The sequence below is a fragment of the Diadema setosum genome, chromosome 14, assembly GCF_964275005.1.
Source record: "Diadema setosum chromosome 14, eeDiaSeto1, whole genome shotgun sequence".
Taxonomy (NCBI): Eukaryota; Metazoa; Echinodermata; class Echinoidea; order Diadematoida; family Diadematidae; genus Diadema; species Diadema setosum.
The window spans coordinates 9,041,652-9,055,205 of NC_092698.1; positions in this window are offsets into that span (position 1 = coordinate 9,041,652).

Genomic DNA, 13,554 nt, shown 5'->3' on the forward strand with positions numbered 1-13,554 from the left:
GTATGCACTCTGACATGGTTTTTTTGTCAGACCTAGCATATTAAATTGTTTATTCCTTTTCATTATTTTTGTTGTTGTGGTGATAGACAGGTATCCAAACTTAAGAACTATTATGTTTACCAGGTTCTGCTTTGTCTTCTTTAAAGACTGAAATTGTCCAAACTTTATGTTTCGGAGGTGACATTTTCCGTTAACAGTTAACCCCTCTTTTGAGTTAGCTCTTGCTCACAATTATAAAATTCAACTTTGCTAATTTCCATCAAAACAGAATAGTAATCAGTCTGACTTAACTTCGATCCAAAGATTATTTGATTCAAATAGCTTATCATTTTTTGGTGAGTGTTTATAAATTTATGCAACTTTTCCGTTAACTTTTCTGTCACCTCCGAGACAACAGATTTATGTATTTGATTTTTTTTATTCTTGACATCAGTTATACATTACATCTACAAAAATGTAACATATCCCCTCACATTATCTCTGGAGGAAGGTAGTAGAAATATAGCCTGTTGTTTTCATTTCGGAGCAATTTACAATTTTCCGTTAACACTTGTCACCTCCGAAACAATTGTCACCTCCGAAACAACAAGCGTATTATATTTGATAATTTCTCGAAGACAAAGCAATTTTGTTTGATTCTGTGCAATTGACAGGAATCTCTTTTGGATGAAAATAGTAATATGGCAACAGGAAGTGAGAATTTTCTAGAGATTAATAAAAGATCTGATAAAAACTAAGAATTACTGTTTCGGAGGTGACAAAACACTGTTAACAAGAGTTTTTGCTCATTTCTATGGAAGAGAAACCATATCATGTACACCAATGGTTTCATTTATTTTAGTAACACAAGTCTCAAAGTGGAGAAATCAACTAACACACTCTCACTCTTATTTTTATTACTATACTGTACGTTTTAGTGCAAATTTACATTTTTTTCACTTTTTTAACAAAGAGAATGCACAAAATACACCCATCTGTTGTATATATAATATTGTAATCAAGATCAATTCTCCTGCTTTAGTTAAGTAAACATATAGATGCTTTCATCTTAGAAACTTGATTTCCAATTTAAGCAATTTAGTTGTGAAGATTTACCAATCACAGTTTTCCATGTAGGTTGCTTTTTCTTGTGTTTCGGAGGTGACATTGTTTGTTAACACCATATTGTTATGTGATAGTGAAAGGCAAGACTTCAGTTCCTTTTCACTATCTATTAACATTTTCAAATACATTTAATATCTACAAAATCATCACAGTAGAAGTGACTTTTGTATACCTAACTCACCAGAATTCCCTTGATACCAAAGTGATACATGTGGCAGTTCATGCATGCCCTAGTCCACAATCTTAAAAAAATCATAAAATAATCACACTCCACAAAAAGGCCACATGCCTATAGCTGGTGCACAACTTGTTCTTGAATTCTTAGTTGTTGTTTTTCCATGTACAACGTGGTAAACATAAACAAAATTATGTGATTTTTTTTTTAATATGACAATAATTATTACATTTTCCAAGTTGAACCAACTGTTTATGACATTGTATTTTTAAATATTATTGAAGTTATCTGACAACTAAAGTGAACAGAGGAACAAGTCCCCAGGACTGGAAAGGGAAAGATCCAAAAACAAGATTTGTAGAACATCTATCTCAATATAATTTTGATGACGTGTTTACCTTGTTTTGTTATTATGTTTTATCTTAGAATTTGGCTTTAAGTACTGGAATTTCAAGGAAAAGAAAATGGTTTCTTAAAGGACAAGTCCACCTTCATATACATGTGGATTGAGTGAATGCAACAACATTAGTAGAACACATCATTGAAAGTTTGGGAAATTGGACAATCCATTCAAAAGTTATGGTCTTTTTCAAATATCGATGCAATCACTGCTGGATGAGACGACTACGACAATGTATGATGTCACATGCATACAACGATAAAAAGAAAATATAAGTGAATTTCACAAAACTTTACTTTTTGAAAAAAGTGCACATTTCTTCAACTTGCTACTGATGTATGTTAGGGCAATATTATTCACCCTGCCTTCCAAAAGAGAGAAGTCAAGTGTTCTTTTGTTATGCAAGAAAAGTGAAAATATGTTGAATTTTCTTGATACTTTCTCTATATCCTTGTACACGTGTGACATCACAAGCTATAGAAGTCTTCTCATTCAGCTTTGACTGAGCAGAAACTTCAAAAATTCATAACTCTGGAACGGATTGCCTTATTTTCCTCAAACTCTCACTGATGTGTTTTACTAATATTGCTGTATTTACTCAACTCTCGTGTCTATTGAGGTGAACTTGCCCTTTTTCGGTCCCTTATAGGGTTATTTGAGACCAGTTTGTGTCCGGGACCTTCTGTGAAGTTGATGGGTAAAATTACTGAACTAAAAAAAATTTCCCCATAAGTTCACACAAACGCATTATGCTGCTCTCTTCAGCTGGGAAACACAAACTGTTGTCTTAACCAAACTGTAAAAATTTGCTAAAGATTAGTATGAATTACAATCTAAAACAAAATTTCAGCTGGTATCCACTATCATGAAAGAAAATAACTAAACAAAATAACAAGTAAGAACTGAAAGAAAGAGCTAATATTTGAAAATTAAAGCCATGAGGAAAGACATGAATGTTCACAATTGTATTAGCTAACACCTGAGAAGTTGGGTTGTCTCTGTGTTGTGTCACCTCCAAAACAATAAAATGATTTTTTCTTATCTTATACTTTTTACTCTCAAAAGTGACTAATATATATGATTTGCTGTTAATTTTCAAGCAATTCAGAAAGATACATAAAATATATTTTAGTAATGTCAACAGTTTAAATGAATCTGGTATATAGAAAATTTATCCCAGATGAACCAAACACCTTTCACCAGTATTATAACATTTGTATGGTGGCTATCAAGAATGATGAAGAATTCATGAACATCCTTGAATTAATCTATTTATAATACTATGTGCAAACAAAAACATAATACAAGTCAAATAAGAATTTTTGCTTTTGGCATTCATAACCTATGTCCCCACCAAAAAATTACAATGGTACCCTCCGCAACGATAACTTTAAAGATAGTGAATCAATCTAAAATACAATTTGAGGGATTGAAACTATAACTCATTGCCCACACCTTTAATACAGAAAACCCCATTCAATTTGCTTCAGAGGTCAAAGACAAATAAGGATTTTTGTAGAGCATGTCAGGAATCCCTTCCCTCCAAGTTCTGTATATTGTGTTTACACATTAATATGCAGTTCCAAGAGCATCCAAGTGCTAAACTTGGAAGAATCAGACTCTTGACATCCTTAGCTGATTTAATCATATTGGGTGCTATCAATGCAAAAGTCTAATTGTAATTTTTTTTTTTTTTTTTTTTTTTTTTGGGGGGGGGGGACATACTATATGAATACTTGAACACAATGTTAACATTGAATGTCACCTCCGAAACAAAGTTATTCTTCCCTGGTGTTGTGGAATAAAATGTTCTGAGAGCAAAGAAACATTACTAAAATGATCTTACACACTCATTTCAATTTAAGGTAGAAAATGGAATGCCATGTTTCTTCAGGTTACAATATCTAGCTTTAAATATGTCCGTCATATTCTTACTGTAAATGAATATTTCAACACAATGTTAACATTGAATGTCACCTCCGAAACGAAGTGATTCTTCCCTGGTGTTGTGGAATAAAATGTTCTGAGAGCAAAGAAACATTACTAAAATGATCTCACACCCTCATCTCAATTTAAGGTAGAAAATGGAATGCCATGTTTGTTCAGATTACAATATTTAGCTTACAACCTTCGTCCAAATGGAAGGCAAACTACCGGTGCCCATGCTAATTAATGAAGTGTAAAAAAACACTTGTTCTGTGTGGTGTATCTGCTTGAAACAGGAGTTAATTTTTTATTCTCGAGTTATAATTATCAAAAACATTGATAAAAAGAAGAAGTTTTGTGTTATTGTCACTTATTCTCAAAAAAACTGAGTGTTAATATTAATGTCACCTCCGAAACATTCTATTATGTTAACTGTCACCTCCGAAACATCCATGTGTGAAAAATCCAAGATTTAAAGAAATGATTGGAATTTCATTTAACCTACATAGGAAGGTAGCCCTTCTTAAAGACTTGTTATATTATAGAGTTTGACCTGGCTTGCCCTCCAATAAATAGTTAAAATCTTAAAAATTGCATGTCAATTGGTATTTTTACCAAAAATTTGTAAATCTCATGTATTTTTTTTTAAATTCACTTTATATTCAACCCCCAAATAGTTTTGATTCACAAACTATATATTGTTGTTAACCATATAAACTTTGCATGGTGAAGTTTGACTACAGAGTTTTGTCATTATGGTGCAATTCATGAAAACAAAATTTTGCTTAAATTTACTTCAGGTGCCAGGGTTTTCCTTAAATTACACCAATAACTCTTCAGCTTTAAGGTCTGAAATGTTATTTTTTCAAAAATTTGAATACTTTCCAACAGGAATCAAACAGAATAATGAAAAAATATTTTGTTTGAAATTTTGACCCTCTGAGTACAAAAGTTACACCACTGATCGTAAAAAAGGCCGTATGTATGTATTATCATTATTATTATGCAATGCAATGGCTAAGAATCGACGATGAGGCGATGAAGAACACATCTCCTCGCATAATTTCAAAATGTATGATTTCGTGTAGTGACGAAACGAAAAAGTCAAAATGAAGCCCTTCCAAAGTTTGCAGCAAGTAAGAGATTGCTATTATTAGAGTCCACGTCTGAAACTAAAGTTACTCAGTATATCATAATTTAGTATCGTTTTCAACGTACGAGCTGCCGATATCGCGTATCGAGGATCGATCTAACTCTACGCGTATCGCGTACGCGCAGCGTAGGTACGTCCTGTCCGTACCAGGATGAGTCAAACTGGTTGCGTACGCGCGTACACACTTCCGTTCACTGATATTATACGAGGCGGGAAAATCGATGATTCGGCGGTCGCAATCAATCAGAAGACGAGAAACAGTCGTGAGTCTTATGAGTGGAGAACGGCGCAAACAAATTCATCTGGAATCCAGTTGAAATTATTATTCTTTGTCCAATTCAATCTGTTTTCACCAAACCATTCACATGTAACACAAACCAAAACCCTTTGTGTGGACAAGTACCTTGTTTAGTATAATGAAAACAGGACCCCATTTCATCAAATGTTTGGATAGCAACTCTATCTTGCTGGAATGCGACTTCCAATAGCAACAGTCAATCAGGAAGTTGGATTCTTGTCGTTACAATGACAATTGCCATCCCAGCAAGAGTTGCTATCATATAAACTTTTTATGAAACGGGGTCCTTGTTGATGTTTTCATGGAATGTTGTGTGGGATCTTGAAAAAGTACATCCTATTCAACAAGGTCCCCCCCCCCCCAAAAAAAAAAAAAAAACAACAACAACAACAACAAAACAACAAAAGAAATATTACATGTACATGAGTGGAAATGATACACGATGTATTGCAAAATAAGTACATAACGGGGTGAGGTGAGAAGCAAAAACAAGAGGGAGGCGGGGAAAGAAAAGAAGAGAAGAAAATAATAAAGAAATAAAAACGGAGAGTATTGACATACCGTACAAGTAGGCGTAAATACACACATTAGTCTTTAATTAAATGTCGTATTATCATCATCAATAAACACAAGATACAAGAAGGTGTTTTATAGTAAATCAGTGATTGAATACAGATAAGCTGTGGGCAGATTTAATGTCACTGGTAAATTGTTCCTAACTTATGACCAGACTAAATGACAGGGTTTTTTTCTCGGGGGGGGGGGGGGAGGGTTAACATAAAAGCCCACACCACCAGTTCTGTTGCGTCTTTACTTTTAGCTATAAAATCATATTCCTCCATAGAGTAAATTAGTAATTCACCAAAAGATATTAGGGTAGGAACAAAGGAAACCATGAAGTACATAGTTTCTCTGACTACACACCCGCAATGAAACTACAGATAAGAGGGTTGAAAAAGAATTGTAGATTGAAAAAAAAAATGCTGTAAATAATGCCGATGCTAAGCGCTATGTAGTACACAGTGAAACGACTACACAATATACTAGTAAAAAAAAAAAAAAAAAAAACGAACTATAGGCCCACGTGCTTGTAGTGTATAAAGTGTAACGCACTTTGTAATGAAATAAAAAGAAAATGTATTTATCGGCGATTTAATACATCACTCTCCAAAACCGGAATACGCCATATCATATCAATACATGAGAATATGTAATTTGAATTTCCTGCATAACCAAAGGCAGATTTCTAATTTAGTTACTTGTAAGTCTTCGAAGGACACCTTTTTATTATCATATTAAAGCAACCATGCATACAGTACATCATACATGTACATAACTACTAGTGTGTTGTGACAAGAGCCAACTTATTACAACTTTTTTAAAGAAACTTGCCCACGGAGAATGAAATCGCAGTACCGTATAGCGTATTAGTTAGTCTATACATTTTTAGGGCCTTCTTGCTTACTAATAGGTTCCATACGCGCCCTTGAGAATCTTTAACCCTAACCCACACAATAAATATTTGGGAAACTTGAAACTCCAGTCATGTCATTTTAATTCTATTTTGTTTAAACTTTGAAAAATCATTTGACTCTATAATTAAGGCGGATTTTTTTTTTTCCTGAAATTTGAGATTTCCAAGGCGTGATCAAATTGTCCTCAAGAAATGACCGGAGAACATGAGGGTATAACCAACCAGACCACTGGACGCCAAACAAATATACAATCCTAATTTATAGTGTTCCGATCACTTCGTAGAGGAGTGCTTCGACCGGACAGGTCAGACTACCCGGCTCCGGTCAGATGCTATTCCCACACTGTTTAACTTTCCACAGCAGTTATATCCATACTATTGTATATGCAACTTAACTTCGGATTCAGCTACTTCAAAATCGTACAGCAAAATAATTACAATAATGATGATAGATAAATAAAAAATCGGCGCTGTTTATATATTTTCTGCTTCATTTTGAAAAAGCCATGACTGATTTCACCAAACCTGGTATAGGTAGCATGCCTATATGAGGTGATAGGATCTCATTTTGCTTTTGAAATGAGCAGAAAATTAGGCTCCTAAGTACCAAAATTTAGGAATCTTTAGGATTTTGTTCCCTGCATCAACATCTCAGAAAAACACGAGTAGGCCTTTGCTAAGCAATTGGCAACACTCTATAATGGTGTATAGTTTCACTGGAGCTTTTCATCAACTTGGAACTCCAAATTGAATTTCAGCATACTTACCAAGTATATAGCATTCTTACAAGGTGATAGGATATCCATGAGATTCTGTTCGAGCTCGCAGGCAGCACCCATCAGCCCTTCCCCTTTAGGGAGGGTGGGGGGGGGGGGGTGGGTGCAGGAAGCCGAAAGAACCCAAATCAATAATATTATTTGAAATATTATCATGAAACACTACATGATATAGAGCTGGTTAGTTAAAGTAATTATACACGGGTATAACCTCATGCTGTCTCAAACTTGTTCATGCCAGATCCCCATGGGGGCGTGGGAATTTTATGCCTATTCTTGTACTCTTCATTGTATTGTGCTACCATCATTCTTTGTGTATCTAGTTGGGTTTTTTTTTTCTTCTCTCTCTCTTTCTGCCTTCTCACTTAAGCAGACTGTGACACATTGCAAACCCCTATTCCCGAGAGTTTCTGCAAAAACCACAACAGGAGCCTTTACAAGACGATCACAAAAACCACTCGAAGAAATCAATGGATCTAAACTGGATCAAGTCCCCAAAACTCCGAAGAAGAGGTACCATCAAAACATGATCATACATACTCAATCCAAGCCCCCGAAGTGTAAAGCGAAAGCTTGAAAAGGCGTATGATCAGCTGTCATTCATGAAGAAAAGACTCAAGACATCTCAAGCCAAAGCTCGGAAATTGCCTGAGTAAGCTGGCAGATGTAGGAATAATGGTTGAGTTTCTGACTTGTGACGGACCGTCTTGCCACATAAAGATGCTAGAGACGTTAGGGGCATGCATGAAAGCACCTGACATGATTCCCTCTTTCCCCCTTCCACTCAACCCAGATCATGTCAGTGTCTTTTTAGACGTGTGCCACATGCTCAAGTTAATGAGAAACACCCTTGGTTCATACGGAATCCTACGAGATGATGTCGGAGAGTTGATTAAGTGGGAGTATCTCAAGGAGCTCCATAAGTTGCAGGAAAATGAAGGTTTAAGGTTAGGCAACAAACTGCGCAACGCCCACATTCAGTGGCAGAAGCAGAAAATGAAAGTCAACATCGCTGCACAAACTTTGAGCACAAGCGTCGCTGACGCGTTAGAGTTCCTTGAAGACCAGGGTCTTCCTCAATTCAAAGGCTGCGGTGCCACAGTGCGTTTCATTCGTAAGATCGACAAACTATTTGATCTGCTCAATTCAAGAAACCCTCTTGCACGTAGCTCCAAGGCTCCCCTTCGTCCTGAAAATGAACATCACTGGAGACCATTCATGACTGAATCATACACATACCTAAGTTCAATCACAGATGTTGATGGAAAGCCCATGTACCTCACACCTCGGAAGACTCCATTCCTCGGTTTTTTGGTCGGTATCAAGAGCGCAATTTCCATGTACGACAAATTAATAGCTTCAGAAAATCCCAAGCTGAAATACTTGCTCACATATAAGATGAGCCAGGACCACCTAGAACTGTTCTTCTGTGGCATGAGAGCTTCGCTTGGAAGTAACAAAAATCCAACAGCTCTCGAATTCACAAACCGTTACAAGAAAATGATCTGCTGCCATCAAATAGAGGGGTTTGGAGGAAACTGCACGGCACAGGATAGTACATCTGTTCTCCATGTAAGCAGTGAACATAACAATCATATCACAGACTGTAGCCATGAAGATACCGACTTGCACGTAATCAGAAAATATGACCTGGCATTTCGAAATCCTTCTACCTCAGACCACGATTATGCTGATATTCCTAATTTCAGTTCACTTACTATCTACAAGAAATGAATAGTCCATTACATAGCAGGATACACAGTCAAGATGGTCAGGAAACATTTCAGATGTGAAGAGTGTGCTGCCTCCCTTACAACGGGTGAAGTTCTGGAAGGCAGTTTTCTCGAAAAGAAGAACAGAGGGCTTGTAAGACCTTCACGAGATGTTGTTAAGGTGTGTGAGACCAGCGAAAGATGCCTGGAGCGACTCATGACAGCAACTGGTGGTAATCTTCCACATTCACGTCACCTCCTGCGTGTTTTTTGCACTGCAGTCCTTCAAGAAGTTGATCATGGCTCTATCTTTTCTTCGTTAGCTACTCACATGTTCGATTCACCAGCAGACTGTAATAACATATTTCTCCTAGCGAAGCGAATAGCTGCTGCGTATCTCAAAATTCGCATGCATATGGCAAGGCAGCAAAGTGAAAAGATCAGTGGACATGCCATCCGGAAGGAATTGTCAAAGTTGGTGTTGTTTAAGCATCAAAGACTATGGATGTGAACTGCATTGAAGAATCCTTACTTTCTTGTTTGCAATTTCCGAAAATGCTGAGTTTGTACTGAACTGAATCGTGGATTCCAGTGGAATGTAACCGAAGTTTCAGCCCTTGTACGAAGCTTCACTGCACACAATGTTTTGTCATGACATTGTATACAAATTAACATTGATGTCCAAACCTGAGAATACCCTTAGCATGATATAAGTTCTGCGTGTTTATAATCAATCTCAATTCATTGATGATCAGCATTTTGGGGGTTGATCAGTTTGATATTTTCCGAGAGCGTATAGAGTTTGCTTGTTTATATTGATGATATGATACTACTATACATGGTTACAGCGAATAATACGAAAGCATAAGTCTCTACGTGTTTCACATTCATATAACATATGTATTATCATGCTAGAATGTTTTGATTCAGATAGCTTGAAATGAACCCTCATAATAACATCATTATTATCTCATGCTGTCTTAAACCATTTTGCAGGTGACTGAAATTCATTACAGTCATGTTATTTGATCAGTGTTTTGAGAACTGACCACGAAACACATTAAAAAAGATGTCAGTAAAGTTTGATATCAGTAATGTCCGACAAAGGCAAAAGTCGAAAGGTCAACGAATTTTGCTCATAGGCATTGTTTCTGCAATATGTTGGCATCAACAGAAACTTCAGCATGGAATCGGTGTTCCATTTCATAATCTATTTCACCGCTTTACATGTTTTTTTTTTCGAAGGGAAGATAACAAAACTACCCACTAAATGAATGAGATGTGCTGTGGTGAAGAAGTTAACAATTTCAGCACCTGCGTGGACAGGAATACGCCGGACACTCTCATCTAATACAAGATGTGCTTCCCGCAGTATTTTCCTTTACTCAGGGCGCAGATGGGGATTTCTTATATGGACACGTTTAGAAACAAAGAGATACTGAAATAAGCCTTGTGTATAATGATACTATACAATAGAATTCGGGGAGAACTTATAATGACAATCATGTCGACCCTTATACACAGGTCATGTCGCATAGTATACTGATATCTGACAATAATTCTTGAAAATCGCATGGATCCCGCGGGCATATAGATCATAAAGGTGTGAGTCACACCTTTTAAGTGTATTTCATATGGAGCGCATAGTCAACTGCGCAAAAACGTGGAAAATGTTTGTACCTATGCAACCAAAGCCTGCTGGGAACAGGCAGTGGTATATATAGGACCAAATGTCCTACATCAAGTGAATTCTCTGACAAAGACGAATTTTTAAAATGTTAATTTTTCAGTGCATACAACAAGTAATGCATTTTGTTAGTAATACCAAATATTCAGAAAATAGAAATATATCTTTTACGTTTATCACCATTATTATCATTATTATTAACATTATATTGTTCGTGAGCAATATGGCACAATAAGGAGCTTTCGATTGAGGACGCAATGAGATCTGCGACGTATATTGTGCATGTCGTGTGCAAATTTCAGCCGCTGGCATAGTTACAAGCTTGAAGTCCTGCGTCCATCTCGAATCTACTTCGGTATTAGTCCAAAATAACGTCGTTCTAGAATCACGGACGTAAGCCACTTGGTAACTAAGGGAGTTAGCCAATCAGAGACAGACGGACCTTATTTGGCAAGTCCCCGTTTATGAATCAACCCCCTGCCCGCCCGCCTATCGCACACTACAAAACACAGCTAGCTAAACAGCAGCAAACGATTGAACCATTTCTGTATCGCTTGCTACAAGTAGATGCTTGCAATCAGTAATGCCGGTAGCGCTATCGGTCGGTATTCGCGTCCACTTTTGGGATCGACAGTCAGTACATATACAGTGTACGTGTACGTACGTGTATGGAGGAGTAGAGTGGGCTGTCACGATCATCACTGCATCCATGCATCGCGTATCGGGGCCGCCGCCGTGTGACAAGGACTCGACAAGAATGCCAAAAAAAGAAAGAAAAAGAAATGAAATCATTCAAACTCAAAGTCTAACGTTGCTACAACCACTGAACCAGTAATTAAAAAAAAAAAAGGGGGGGGGGGTCTACGTCAAGACCTAGCGGAAATTGAAGAGAATGGGGGAAAAGAAGCATGAGTAGTTTCTCAATTTTGTTTTAAAGAGTGTGTCTGTGTTTTTTTATTATTATTATTTTTTAACTGTTTTTGCAGTTGTATGTACTACTTTTTATTTATTCTTTTTTTTTGGGGGGGGGGGGTGACAGGGGAAATAACGTCTTTAACTCAAGTTGACTTGCCGAAAATGCCAGTTCTAGCACCACATAGTACACATAAAGTCTTACTGTACACTTACTGTACTTTTTTTTTTTTTAATCCCACGGCTTTGGTAATCGCGTTACACTCCTCTTAGCATTAAGTACACAATGGTCTCATCAACAGATTCTATTTTTTTTTTTTTTTGGGGGGGGGGGGGGTGGGGGAGGGGGATGGGTGAGTAGGGTGAAGCTTTATGAATTTCCGTACTTGTATGCATGCATGTGACTTGGTGCATATTAATTTTAGGGTGGTTTTTATTATCTACTTCGAATGGTCTTTGTTTTGGCGGGGCTTAATTTCACGTGAAAAGAATAGATAGGCCTACGCAGTTTTCAACTGTTTGCACTCTGACCCAAATTAAGGAGCGTCCACGGTTTAAATTGAGTGAGTCAACAATCTGTACCGTAAACTGGGGGGATAGTGGACAGGCGGGTTACTTTGGACAGTTCAGACAGCTTCACTTACATTATTTTGCTGCTTACAATATACAAGAGACGTGCAGCCATTCAAATATTCACTTATCCTCCTTTCATAACCTACAAAAATATTTTCAGAAAAACCAACAGCAAAAAAAAAAAAAAAAAATGCAAGTGAAACAATTTTTGTCCAAAGTCCCCCCAGTTTACGGTACTTAGCATGTTGGATGTATGTACATATTTTATTTAGCATTGACTAAAATACACACATAAATACAATACCCCCCCCACACATGCACAACTGATAATAACTACAAAACAAGGCAAGTGCCATAATGTGTCTCGCCCATTCGCGTACAAGAAATTGCACGCGAATGGGATATAACAGATAAAAAAAGAGATATAACAGATAAAAAGAGATATAAAAGGGTAAAAATTTATGGCAAAAAAGAAACGTGCCATAAAATCTTAACATTGGGCCCTTAAAGTTCGTTGACCCCTGCCTGTGACCTTTGACCTTGTGGTGACCATCCACTCCCCAAGGGACATCTACCATCCAAGTTTGGTCACAAACTGACCTATGGATCAAAAGTTATGACCCATAATAGAAATGCGCCATAAAACTTAACATTGGGCTCTAAAAGTTCGTTGAACCCTGCTTGTGACCTTTGACCTAGTGGTGACAATCCACTTCCCAAGGGACATCTACCATCCAAGTTTAGTCACAAATGGAGTTATGGATCAAAAGTTATGACCCATAATAGAAACACGCCATAAAAACTTAACATTGGGCTCTAAAAGTTCGTTGACCCATGCTTGTGACCATTGACCTTGTGGAGACCATCCAATCCCCAAGGGGGATACCATCCAAGTTAAGTCACAAATGGAGTTATGGATCAAAAGTTACGACCCATAATAGAAACGCGCCATAAAAACTTAACATTGGGCCCTAAAGTTCATTGACCCCTGCCTATGAGCTTTGACCTTGAGGTGACCTTCATATATGGTAAAATGTGAAACTTTGTATGACCCCTCTTCCCTCGAAGTTTGATTGCAATTGAAGCCCAGATTAAAGAGTTATTGAAGTTTTTGTAGCGTTACGGACAGACGACGGACGGACAGACGCCGCAGGCGATCCCTGAGTCTTCCCTCACCTCCGGTTGGCTCGACAAAAATCAGTTTTACCAAGATCATAGGCTATAAAGTGTTTGTACCGTAAGTATGTGCGCGCGTGTATGTGCGTTTGTAAATGAAATTATATAAAGAGATACAGAATGAAATTGAAAGACTTCTTGGATGGTGGAAACAAGTGGGATTTAACTGTTATGGGAAAAGTACTTTT